Raw genomic sequence first — 14,012 nt, 5'->3', positions numbered from 1 at the left:
GCAAAGAACATCTGATTTTCAGAATGATGTAAATCCCAGCTTTGCCTGCCAGTAAATTCATGTACATCGTGTTAACATCAGGTTTATATTAAACATTTACATTAAGGATTGGACTGGAAGATTAAATTGTTTGCATACGCTGCCGCCTAGAGGGAACGCCCCCCCCCTTCCTGCTTTCTCTGCCAATGGCACCAAGTTAGTGACCCATCCAAAAAGTGTGTGAGACAATGGCATCTGGGCCTTGGTGAAGCTGGGCAGCCTGTGTCCTCTCTGCCTGTCACCTTAGCACAGGCAATCGCCCCGCAAGCCACGAGATATCCTGCAGTGCCCCACACAGAGAGGATTAATTAATGACACTGAGGATAATGCTCCAGCTTGAGTATCAGAATCTCTGTCCTTTCCCTAACACTGGTATTTTGCTCCCCACAAAAGCATGACTTTTTTTGCTAGTTTGATTCAAGTCAGTTGAATGGCAGTGCTGGCTGTTGGTGGGGTTGGGAGAAATCCTCAGCAACCCATTGAACAGGGGGGAGACCAAAGGTGGTTCGCAGTCGGGTTCCTAACGACCACTGCTGTCTTTTGACTCTGAAATGCAGCCCCAGGCCTGGACATGAGAGGGACTCGGCCTTGCCGCCTCCCGTGGGCCAGTTCTCCCTGCCATGAATGAAGAGTTGCCCAGGACACTCGAACAAGCAAATGGTCTGCAGAACAAATGTTTTTGTGGGAAAAAAAAAAAAAAAAAAAAACAACCACCACGGATGCCAAGTGAAGTGGCTGGAGAAGAGTGATGTTGTTAAAGTGTATGATTCATTAAGTCTTGTCTGAGTGTCAGATGTTCAGCATTCGATGCTATTGCCTCCAATTTAAATCATTTTTAAAGAAGTGGCAGAAAAGGTGCTGAAAGGCACCTCACTCTGTTCCCGCACTTGAAAAACACTGTCTACTTGTGCGCTGTGGTAAAACTTTGCATTTTGGCTAGACACCCTGTGTGGAGCTGCAGCTTGGACTTTTTTTTTTCTTTTTTTTTTTTTTTTTCTTGAGTTTGTACAGTCACCAGAAGGCAGGAAGAGAACATAGTATTTCCACAAGCCAGAGTCTCTCCTGATGGCATCTGTAAAATAAAAAGAGGGTGCTAAGTGGTCAGCAGTGAGAAGGCCCGTTATGATACAGCCTCCAAGTCTCCACAAAGTGATTGCCCCCTCCGGATCCCTGAGGGTGTGGGCTTTTCTGTCAGGAGTCTGTGTCTTCTAGAATTCTCTTCAGAACCCCTGGAAGTCTGGAGCTGCCCACCATGGTTTACCATCACCAATTACAAGTGAGGCTAATGTTGCTATCACACGCTGGATTCCTATCGGTACTCAATGACCTCATGGAGACCCTAAACACGCTGGCCCCTTGACATCCTCCCCCGAATGTCCCTGAGGGCCACTGCTACCACTATCTGCTCACACAAAAAGGGATGATGGTACCTTGAGGACGTGAGGCCAAGTGAAATAAGCCAGTCATAAAAGGACAAATAGGTATGGTTCCACTCACAGGAGGTAGCTAGAGTAGTTAAATCATAGAGACAGGAGGTAGAATGGTGGTAGCGAGGGACAAGGAGAGGAATGAAATGGGGAGCTAGTGTTTCATGGGGATGGAGTTTCCATTTTGTAAGACGAATGAGTTCTGGAGGAGGATGATGGTGGTGGCTGGACGACAATGCAAATGTACTTAATGCCACCGTACACTTAAAGGTGGTTAAGATGGCAAATGTTGTTATGTGTATTTTACCACAATTTAAGAGGATGGCCTGGGCCAAAAGGTGGTTACAAGAGCCCCAGTTGAGACTCCAAGTTCTTCCCCAGGTAAGGGTGAGTTAGCAGCCATAAGTGAAATCTTGTTTTCTGGGCCATTGATCTGGGACCTGGGCTTCCATATTTTTCAATGGTTTTGACAGGGATGCTCTACATTTTTTTAGAAACTTCTCCAGTTCCTCAGGTTGTTGCCGACCTAGGCCCTCGGCTGCAGACTAGAAGATGTTTGACCCAGCAGAAGAGTTAAGGTGGTTGAGTTTCCTACAATTCAAAGAGGGCACAGCCAGTCATTGACTGGAGCTGGAATTTGGTTCGGAAGTTAGACGAAGACCGCTCAGGCCATATGAAATATAATCACACCAAGAAATAATAATGATGCATAATTTGTTTAGCAATCAATAGATGATAAATAATATGTATATATGTATACATATAAATAAAAGTATATGCATGTAATATGTATATCTATAAATAAATGTATAGATTTCCAAATGTTTTCACAAATATAGACCACATAGTCCTCACAGCAAAGCCGTGGTGAGTTGTCACCATGGAGGGCCTGCCACATGCCAGTTGCCATCTTTATATTTGTATAATTTTATCCTCAGCTCAGATTCAGGTGTTTAGGGAGGCCAAGGGGCACTCTGGTGGCTCAGTCGGTTAGGTGTCTAACTTTAGTTAGGGTCACGATCTCAGGATCCCTGATCAGTGGGGAATCTGCTTGTGCCTCTCTCTCTGTCCAACCCTCCCCTCTCACTTGCTCTCTCTCTCTCTCTCTTTCAAATGAATAAATAAAATCTTTTAAAAAGAGGCAGAGAGAGAGATAGGCCAAGATCACCTGGGCTGGTAAGTGGAAGAGACATGATTCTAAGGCAGGATTTTTTTATTTGTTTGTTTGTGGTAGTGGCCTTTTTTTCTCCCCAATTACTATTTTTGCCTTTTCTCTAATATAAGAGTCAAAGAAGAAAGGAAAGAAGGGTAGAATCCTATGAATCGCTAGGGGATAGATGAGATTCAGTCCTTCAGATAAGCTAGAAGAACATCTCCTGGATTTCCCAGCTCTGGAAGGCTCAAGGAAATATCCTTGGTAAAAAATCATAACCAGAATCAAGGCCCTGGAATAATGGTATTAAATACTAAGACTTTCTTCTTTAGCCCATTGAATCATTTTTTTTTAAAGCAGCACACATTTATGTTGTGAAAGCAGAAAGAAATACAAACAACAACAACATTAAAAAAAACTTAGTAAGAAAAAAAGAAAAGAAAGGGGGGAAAACACACTTAGTACCAGTTATTCTTACCATTAGATTGCCAATCACTGAGATGACCAATTCTTTAGGTCGACTGTTGTGCATCATCATCTGAAAATGCAAACTTCTTGACATACCACCCCTCCTCTCCTTTCTATCCTGAAGGCAAATGCCCACCTACACTTTCCTACAGTGACTTACAGACAGATATCCCCAAATCGCGGGCTCAGGAACCTGGAAGGAGCCCTAAAACAGACCCCTGCAAGCCTCTCCTTAATCCTTTCCAGACAAAGGAGATAGGATTTCAAAAGATCTTCAAGGAAATGCAAATCCCCTTCCTATTTTGGTGACCCGTTTTGAAGCTTTACTCACATGATCAGAAAAACTTTCATTATCAATACTCTCAAGTTCACCCTGCTGCAATTTCATCGTCTTAAAAAAGAGTGATCTGCCCAACTTTACGAAAACCTCTCCTCGGGTATAAAAATGGGTTTACGAACTATAAATAGGTTGAGCGATGGTGGATAATGTACAAAATAATACCATCGTCTGCAGAAGGCCATAGTATAAAGAGTCTTTTAATAATGTCTCGTCCTAATACTTTTAAACTATGATTCAGCATAGGAATATCTATGATACAGAAAACTTTGCAGAACCACATATATTGAGTAAGGTTAAAGACCATTGCACATATGAATTTATTTAGACAATGCTTTCCGGGGTCAGTTTCATCTCTCTGCTCCTATCACATGCCTGCATAAGCAAATAAAATTTCCTAGATATATCCACCTTGATTGGACTTTGCTGGTCTGTGTGCATTTGCATCTGTCCATGAATGAGTCCATTTCAAGCACATGTACATGTCTGTGCATGGGTAGAAAGATAAGCTTAGCAATTGTGTGATTTGTTTCTGCTTAGGCAGTAAGTTACTAATCTCCTGATTGGAACCAGATTTGTATGAATTAGGAGTTGAAATTGGAACAGTCACTGCTGTGTGCAGGATGTAAAGTGAATAAAATGAATGGGGTATTAACCTTCAACCACTGAATATTAATCAGCTTTTCATAAGAAAGAAAACACAGAGCTTGCCACACTAAATATTTTCAGCGCTTATTGACAGGATATGATTTCTTTTCTCCCTTAGCCCTGTTACTTCCAGGCAAGGACCTGAACACCGGACAATAGCCTGCTTGACCCAGACTGATGTATGATTTGAAAAACCCCACGTACTGTGGGTAGGTCAGACTCTATGCATGTGTGTCTTTCAGTCACTTCTACGAACACTGGCCAAACTAAGCCCAAAGGAAATTCACAGAAGGACCATGGACAGGAAGCTCTGATGACCACAAAATGAACATGTAAATGAAATACATTTCCCATTGTCCTGGAATGGACTTGCAATTGCGGGATGACTCTGGATGTTTGGATGAGATCTTCTTCTATGCCAAGGGGGATTAAAAAAGAGAGGGAGTCATGCATGTCATCATGGAATCTGGGTGAAAACAAACTTGCAATGGTCTTGTGTGTGTGTGTGTGTGTGTGTTTTAATGTGGTATTGTAATTGCTTTTATTTGAGAAAGTGAGGTCTTGTATATAAACCTATGTGATGATAACAAAGCATATTTATATCAATATCTATATTTATGCATATCTATGGCCATAGCAATCTTATGGACAAATAGAAATGTACATGTCGTATATTTACATAATGTCACTAAAGAAGGCAATGGATTCTTGTTTCCTGAAGATATTTTGAAATAACATATATTTTATTTAAACATTACATATCTATATCAGTAAAACTACGTGCGTAGTACTACGAAGAATACATTTCACGTAGCTAGGCTTAAGTAGAAATCGGGCACAATGTTAAAAACTAAGAAGGGTGAAAGGGGAGGGGGCAGATTTCTTCCATGTACAGCTCAGGCAAATCCCTTCAAATATTTCTCAAATATTTTTGAACATATTGAAATATTTTTTCATTTATTTGTAAATCAGTAGGTACCTCTCAATCTCAAACATTTTGGCATAGTATTAAGTAAATGATCTTTCCCCTTGGTGATCTATTTTATTTTGTTTTATTTTTTCATTTCATTTCATTTCACTTCATTTCATTTCATTTTACTGTATTTTATTATTTTATATTGTTTTTCCCTGTAGGTGAGCCTTTCTCCGTCTATACCACCTAGTTTAGACCTTCACTGCCCTCATATGCTGCCTGCCAATAACCCTTGATCCAGAACCCTGAAGTAATCTCATATGTAATGTCCCATTTAGCATTTATATAATGAAATCATTTTACTCCTTTTCACTGGCAATGACACTAGAAACCCATCCATTAGGCTAATTTCACAAAGGTGCTGATGACCAATAATAGCTTAATAGGTTTCCTGTAGGAGGATTCTTTAGAATTCTAAAGATACTTCTTGCCCAGTCCCATGATTTCCAGCCCTTAGTTATTCAAATGATCAATCTAGGTACCATTGTTAATTTGCAAAGAAAGCTAAAAGTTCTAATCAGCTGAGGAAGGGGGAATAGCCTGGATTATCCAGATGGGCCCCTGGAGTCACATGAGCTCTTAAAAGAAGAGGAAGACCATCAAAAGGAAGAGATGCAGCAGAAGAAGTAAGCACAAGAAAGCAGGTCAAAGGGGGGGAGGGGTAAAACATGAATTTGGACTTGACTTGCTGTTGCTGGCTTTGTAGACCAAGGAAGGAAGCTGGGAGTTGAGTGCTGCTGACGACCCCCTACTGACAGCCAACAAGGAAACTGAGGCTGCAGTCCCACAACCTTGAGGAGCTGAATCCAGCAACAAGTGCATGAACTTGAAAGGGACTCTTCCCCAGAGCCTCTGGCGAGGAATGCAGCCCTGCCAACACCTTGATTCGAGCCTAGTGAGACCCATGTTGGACCATAACCTCCAAAGACTATGAAGTATTCATTTGTGTTGTTTAAAACCACAAAGTTTATGGTAACTTCTTATAGCAGCAATAGAAAACCAATACAGGCAACCCCCAAAGACCCCTGAGCAAAAACCTGATTAACCCAAATGAATCAATCTCAAGAGCACCCCAGAAAGGCCTGAAAAGAAAAAGATTGCTATGGATAGGGCATCCCTAAGTCTCATTGCTAGATTACCTGTGTTTACAATTGCCTTTAAGAGATCATAGCTCCTCATCTATGGAGGAGCTGGTTACAGCATGGTTAACTTTTTTTATAATAAAATGCTGACCAAAAGACCTGTGCACAGGTGACAAAGCAACAATAACTGAAAGTAAGAGAAAATCCTTAATAATGAGGCCACAAGAAAGTATGTTGTGGTAGTACATGTAAAGGGAATATAATAATTTACCTGAGTTTTTTGTAGCCCCAGGCATGTCATCAAAAGGCAGTGCTGGTTGTCTGACTCAGTGATAAATCAGACCAAAAAACAAAAAAAACTAAAAGAAGGAGAGAGACGAAGGGAAAGAGAGAGAGAGAGAAATGGATATCCAGATACTTGGAACAAGGAGGACTTTGGTTTAGATTACTTTAATTGATGCTTCCATAATTCTGTATTGCAATTTCCCCCAAGATCTCCTGGCCACTTCTCAACATCAAATAGCCCTGGTACTGACAAGCCTGGGTCTGCCTAAGCAGATAATATCAATTTGTAATCCTGGAAGGCAAAGTGAAAAGCCCTAGGAAGAAAATGGAGTGACTCAGCATGCATATTGAGAATGGAATCCAGAAACTCAAGGCACAAATGCCCAATTACGTGAAGGGAGCCTTATTTGGAGGATGTTAGAATCCTTGCCCCCTTCCCACTCATCTGAATTCCATTGGCATTGCTCGCATCTTCTCTTCCGTCTACTGGGTTTCTCCCTTTCTGTCATCCTCAACCAACAGCCAAACATCTCCAACCCCCAAATCTTGAGGCAAATAACTGTTGCTGGCCACTGGGTTTCAGGATTTGACCACAGACCCAACCGTCTTCCCAGCCATCTCACTGAAACATCCAGAGCTGGAGGGAGATTCAAGTGGTTTCTGCTAAAGCAGTTCACGAACATCCTGGTTAAAGGCTACCCAGCACATGGAGGGAACCCTAAAAAGCGGTAGAATGGTTGATACAACATCTTAGCTGAGATCATAAAGATGTGGAATGCTCCTCCCTTCACCTTTTAGAATGAGATCCATAAAGAAGTAAAATGATCTGGAAGGCATCCTTCAAACACGATGGATGTGAAATGTCCACTTTCGGCATTTCTATAAATTTTTAAGCTTTAGCCAAGGATTTGCATCTCAGTCTACGAGAACACTTAAGTCTCTAACTGAGCTTGAGAAAACCCTTTGAACCGATAAGGAGAAAAGAAATAATTTCATACAAGGTCCCTACAGGAAAGAGAGAGAATGCACTGGACAAAGAGTTGGAGTCGGGATGCCTGGGTGGCTTAGCAGTTAAGCATCTGCCTTTGGCCCAGGGCGTGATCCTGGAGTCCTGGGATCGAGTCCCATGTCAGGCTCCCTGCATGGAGCCTGCTTCTCCCTCTGCCTATGTCTCTGCCTCTCTGTGTGTCCCTCATAAATAAATAAATAACATCTTTAAAAAAAAAAGAGTTGGAGTGACATCAGACACACTCCAACTTATCCCCCTACACTGTCTGCTTCTAACGTCATCTAGTCTCCATCAGTTAGAAGGACCTGCTAATGGAGGAGAAAGAAAAGGAAGGGAGTCTTGATATTTATGTATTTATGGCCAGAGAAAGCCATGCGAGGCTCCTGGGATGCCAACATTTATAAGCCTCTGATCCTTTCGACTTTGATTTGATAGTCTTTGGAAGCCAAAAGTAAGGACAACCCCCCCTAAACAATGACATTGGCTAGCCCGACTCCTAGCCCTCACTCTCCACAACACTGGACATAACAGTGATCTCCAATGGATTGCTACCATTCTACATGAGTTGGCACGACAGGATATAAAAGTGTAACCTCTTGTCCCCTAGACTACCTCCTTGTGATATCATTTTTAGAGCAACATTTTTTTCAGTGTCTCTACGAGAGTATGGAAAACTGCCAGCTTCAAAAGATAATGGATTTCCTCAAATTGGGAAGTCTTCCTCCAAGTCCAGAATGATTATAGACTGAGCATGTTCTATCCTTGGGAGCACAGGGCGGGAGTGAAGGTCACGACACCTCTCCTACTACTATACAGTCCCATTCCAGAAGTAGAGTCCTAGGATGATTAAAATACTGTTTTTGCAGCTGTCACGCAAATGCTATTTAGAATTCGTATTCTGTATCCCAGGATTTAATGCAAATTGTCCACATAACGGAGGGTCAAAATGATAATTTAGATGCAATTAGCCAGATGTGTTGGAGTGAAATTTCTCCCACAACCCCCCAAAATTATCTGAATAATTTACACACACATAATCACCTTACTCCAGTGGGAAAATAGTATGCTCTTGTTTATTTCCCCCAAATACCTAGAGTTTCCAACAGTGTTACATCAAGAAAGTGCCAAGTCCAGGGAAGCAAATAAGATAACTCTGTGAGGCCAAGCTGTCTCCCTTTTAAATGCAGACAGAATTAATTTGTTTTCATTAACTCCTTATCAAGTTACCTGACTTTGATTCCCAGGACAAAATGTATTTTAAAAAGGGGGGTGGTGGTAGTGATGGTGGTAGATTTTCAGGAAATAGCAAGTTCTTTTTCTACTGAGATAAAAATCATTTGGCAAGCCAGGGTGAAATACTTCTGGTTTCCAGTAGAAAGAGAGAAAAAGAAAAAGAAAAAAGAAAAAAGAAAAAAAAGAAGATGCTAATGAACCACAGAAGAAAAAGAAGGAAGTACTTTTTTTTTCTTTTTTTTTTTAAATAAGACCTTACTTTTGAAAACAGCTCAGCTTGCAACCAATTTTTGAAGAAATGTCAAAGTGATTCCTTCGGGAGCTATGTCAGGGCTAAACCAGGCTGTAGAAGTGCAATAAAGTGAGCAATTCAGATGACTTTAATTAAAGGGCCCAGGACCATCAGCACTGACCTTACAGACACAGCCTTTTATCTCCAAAAAGGATGAATCTGGTAACAGCCAGTAATACAGGGCAAAGGGATGGAGCCTTGGAACCTGGGTGCTCAAATAAGTTGTGAGAGTAACTGTGTTGGGGGGACAGCAGGCTGCTCCATGGGAAAGCAGTCTGTTTGTATAATAATGCATTTGAAAGAAGAAGGGGGCTAGTGAGGGAGGATGGGACTCACAGATGTCTTCAGGGTTCACTTGCCCTCTTAATTGTAAGGAGCCTTTAGAACCCTTGGCCTCCCAAGTGGGCACCCTCCTCCCATGCTCCAGGATTCAGATGCTTATGTGAGAAGAGATGTTCATCAGGAAGGTCTGGGAAGGAGGTAAGAAGGGAAGCTTGGAGCCAGGGTGATCCCTTGCTTGGAGCCATGTTCACACCAAGAACAGCAAGACCCCTTGGCTCTGTTCTTAAATGAAGACAAGCCAGACATCAAAGTTGCTTACAAACCTGCCCAATAAAAGCAGCTTAGAAGCTATCGGTGAAAGAGGTCATCAGCCCAACTCCTACTCCAGTGAGAAAACAGGTCCTCATCAGTTGGGACTGAGGTGGGAGACCCAAAGCAAGAACTAGGAATCACAGGGTCTGGAGGAGAAGAGGGGATTGTGGAATGTTACTGTTTGCATTTGTCCAAATCCAAGGAGGGGCTACCAGCTTTTTCTCCCTTCCTTGTGGGAAGGATTAAGACAGTCAAGGTCCCCAAACACTGAAAAGATTATAGTCCTCTCTATCCCACTGTCTGTCTTGCTATCTTTCTATCTGTCCTCTGTCTGTCATTATCTATCATCTATCTATTTATCTATCTATCTATCTATCTATCTATCTATCTATCTATCTATCATCTACCTATCTACAAAATTGTGATTGTCAGGCTATTCCCCAGTATGCTGGGTTTTTTCTTTCCATGCACATGGTGGTATTGCCAATCCCTACCTCCCTGAAGTCAAATATGCCATGGGATTTGCTCTGGCCAATGGAATGTGAGTGTAGGAGACGTTAAAGATGTTTTCAGGCAGAGTACTGACTTTAATAGCCAGTGCGCAATTGCCCATGTTGTCTCTCCTCTGCCAGGAGGCCAGGGCTACTCTGGTTACCATCCTGCTTCCCAGAGCAAAGACAGAGTGGTGCAGAGCCACCCCACCTCAGTACTCACAGCCCCTGCTGGGTGACCCACAGCGAATGTGCTATACAAATAAAAAATATGTCTTTGTTATTTTCAGCCACGGAGATTTTGACATTGTTTTTTTGTTGAGGATACAAAAAAAATATACAATAATAAGAAAGAAGTCTACAAGATTTCCTTCCCGAGTGACTACTTTGATAACTTGGCACTTCTATGAAGTAATCAAATCCTTTCAAGAATTTCTCTCCTTTTTATGCTTATGCTATTGCAGTGGTGTGTTAAGTATGCGCCTCATCTCTGTCGGGCGATCCAATCCTTCTCACATAGAAACTCTATCCTGCGGTAAGCACAGCAGACCTCATGGGCTTTTTATTTTTTTTTAAGATTAATTAATTAATTAATTAATTTGAGAGAGAAGGGAGAAGGGCAGAGGGAGAGAGGGAGAATCTTCAGCACACCCCAACTGAGCATGGGGCCCAACATGGGGCTCGATCTCAGGACCCTGAAATCATGACCTCAGTCAAAATCAAGAGTCGTTTGTTTAACTGACTGAGCACCCAGGTGCCCCTCACTGACTTTTAAGTACTACACTGAGATCCCTCTACTGTCATCTGCCAGTCACATGTCCTTGGAGAGTTTACTCAAACTCTCTAAATCTCAGCTTCCTTAGCTAAAAAATTAAGATTGTAATTCCTATCTCTCCGATTTATTGTGCCACTGGGAAAAGGTATACGACTTGTAGTGATACCCCCATTCTACACCCCCATGCTTCCTCAGAAGCATTTCCCTTCCATAGAATGGGGATGACAATACCTCCCTCCCTCCCACCCAGTAAGGAAATTGGCCAACCTAGAGCCCTTACAGTAAATTCATAGCTATTGATATAATCACTGTGATCATCATTATATTAATAAATCACATGGGACCTGATATGTATTCAATAAATCTTAGCTGCTTCCCTTGCCCTTCATGTTTAGGAGTGGGGTCATTCAGAATAGCATTATCCATAGCCAATCAGGAGGGTGGCCAACAACCTAAAAAGAGAAAAGAATTTAAAAAAAAAAGAGTCTCTGCTTTAGACCCATTTATGACGAGACATGTCTGGATCCTTAGGATGCCAGGTTTTTTCCATTCTGCAAACACATGGCTTCCATTAGTTGACTGATACTGACACATCGGAGGCTTCCAAAGTCCTCTGGGCCTCTGATGAGTGAAAGGTTTGCATGCCCAACAAGGAAAAGGCAGCCTCTGCCGGCGTGAAAATGCTGCCAGGGGTGGGGCAGTGGAGGTGTTGAGTTTAGGTAGGAGACCAAATCTGGCTCTGTTTTTAATGACCATCCTGTCCACACCTGAAAATAAACTAGCCACACCTGGTGAGATTCCTAACGCTCTGGAGCTCCAATGTTGATGTCAGTGTGCATACAGGGCCTCCATTAATCAGAGTGAGTGTTGTGTGGTGCGTGCTCACCAGGGGCTGCAGAATAGTGAATAATTTGCAGTGTGCACACACTGTCTCTCCTGAGCTTTCTCATCCAAAGCAAACCCAAGCTCCAGTGTTATGCTCCTTTTAGTTTGTGTTCTAAGTTCACTGTTGTTTGGACTTAGGAACAGTCCTGAATTCTAATTAGTTTGCAGTTGGAGCCCGCATAATGGTAACTCTATCCTTTGCTTAGCCGTTATCATCTGTTTCCCGTCTTCAAAGCTGCATGGTCCATTTTTGTACTGCACAATAGTGATACTCGCGACCTTGTTTCTTGTTTGGTGTCTCACAGCAACAAGTTCTATTTAAAATGGGGGGAAGTGGGTGGCATCGTTGATCTGAGAAACTTGGGGCAATTCTCTGCTCTAAATTGCATACCGAGGGGATGATTCCAAGAAAATAAGTCTTTGTATTCTCTATTATGGAGAGGATCTTGATTACACTTAGCCAGGACAGACATGTTACCTCTCAAAATATTTGCAGCTTCAGGCTGTGCAGCAAAGGTGAGCAAATAAAAGTGTAAGGAAGGAGCAGGGAAGGTACACTTGCCTAACACTTCAAGCCAAGCTTGTGTTTTCACACGTATCAAATCACTGGATTCTTTCAACAGCCCTGTGGGCTAGATGAGCAGTTACTCTTCACCCATCTTAGGCAAGCCGGGACAACTGGTCACCCTAGAAGGTAAGTACTTTCTCCATCCCATTTTGCAGATGAATGAACTGAAACTTGAGGAGTCCCAAGGTCATACAGCTAGCCAGGCTAGTAGGAATTTTTTTTATTTTATTTTTTATTTATTTATTTTTTTTAGAGAGAGAGAGTGAGCACATATGTGTGTGCATGTGCATGCACTTTTGGGCTGTGGTAGAGGGACAAGGGAGAGAAAGAATCTCAAGCAGTTTCCATGCTCAGAATGGAGATAGAGCCCCAATGCAGGACTCTGTCTCATGACCCTGAGATTAAGAGTCAGGTGCTTAACTGACTGATCCACCCAGGTACCCCTGGGCTTGTTGGGATTTTTAAATCTATGTTTTTAAACCATTAGAAGATACTAGCTAATAAAGAGCTTCTTCCTATGGGAGGAATTTGTAGTACATCTGCAAAGGAGTGAAGTTAGCTATTGTTCTCCTTATTAAATAGGGCTTAAGGGCCATCTGATGGCTCAGCTGGTTAAGTGTCTGACTCTTAATTTCAGCTCAGGTCTTGGTATCAAGCCCTGCCTTGAGCTCTGTGTTCAGCAGGAGTCTGCTTGAGATTCTCTCTCTCCCTCTGCCCCTCCCCTCACTCTCATACTTCTCTTTCTCTCTCTAAAAATAAATAAAGCAATCTTTTTTTGAAAAGGGTTTAATATTGTGCTAAGCTGTGTTTCTCTGTTGTTGATATTATTCTTATTTTTCTATTCCGTTGTTGTTATACCTCCAAGTGACTTGGGGCAAAATCTGAAATATTAATTAATAGACTTAGTTTTTTTTTTAATAGACTTAGTTTTTAACCAGTTGTCATTCTATCTTTGAGGAAGAAAAGACAATAATGTTAACATTAACAACTACTCCAAGAGTTGACATCTGATTCATTAAGAAATGAGTTCTCTTATATTGTTTTTCTATTTTCCACTCAAAAGAGATCTTGGCTAGCAGGGACTTTCTGTGACTTCTAATTTCAAAGGGCACCAGAGACTCTCAAAAGACATTATCTTAGCTCCTATATACTTCCCAAGTGTATTTTAAAGACACATTACCTATGATACTGTCTCTATAAAACAGACTCAGAGTGGGATCCCTGGGTTGTGTGAACCAAAGGTGTCATGACCTCAAATTATAAGAAGGCCCAGGAAGAAAGTTTCCTTATGGAAAAGGATTTTCCAGCTTCCGAAACAACTGTCCATAAATGGATTTACTTAAGCAAAAGCTTAAGTACATTTCAAAAGAAACCAGTGATCATGGCTACAAGATGAGCGATACATAAATTTAAGGGGTACTTGGGGACACTCTAAAATCCCAAGGCAAAATTGACTTTCTTAATTTGATAGAGGAATAGGTCCAATTGGGAGCTTTGGCTGATTCTGTTTTTCATGAATCATTTTATCTGTGGACATGCCTTATAAATTAAAACTTACCTAAAAAGATAAAATCCCTAGATGTGAGATGATTAAAGTTTCAAATCTGGTCATTTGAAAATCACAAAAGGTTGGATGAAAGTGATACTGTTTTGAGGAATTTAAGTTTCTTTTTAAAATCACACAACTTGCTGAACTTATAAAAAGTCTTTGATTCAAATAAAAAGTGAGGGCTTTTGGAGAGAGTCATTTTCT

The sequence above is a fragment of the Vulpes vulpes genome, chromosome 2, assembly GCF_048418805.1.
Source record: "Vulpes vulpes isolate BD-2025 chromosome 2, VulVul3, whole genome shotgun sequence".
Taxonomy (NCBI): domain Eukaryota; kingdom Metazoa; phylum Chordata; class Mammalia; order Carnivora; family Canidae; genus Vulpes; species Vulpes vulpes.
This window is presented reverse-complemented; position numbering follows the sequence as displayed.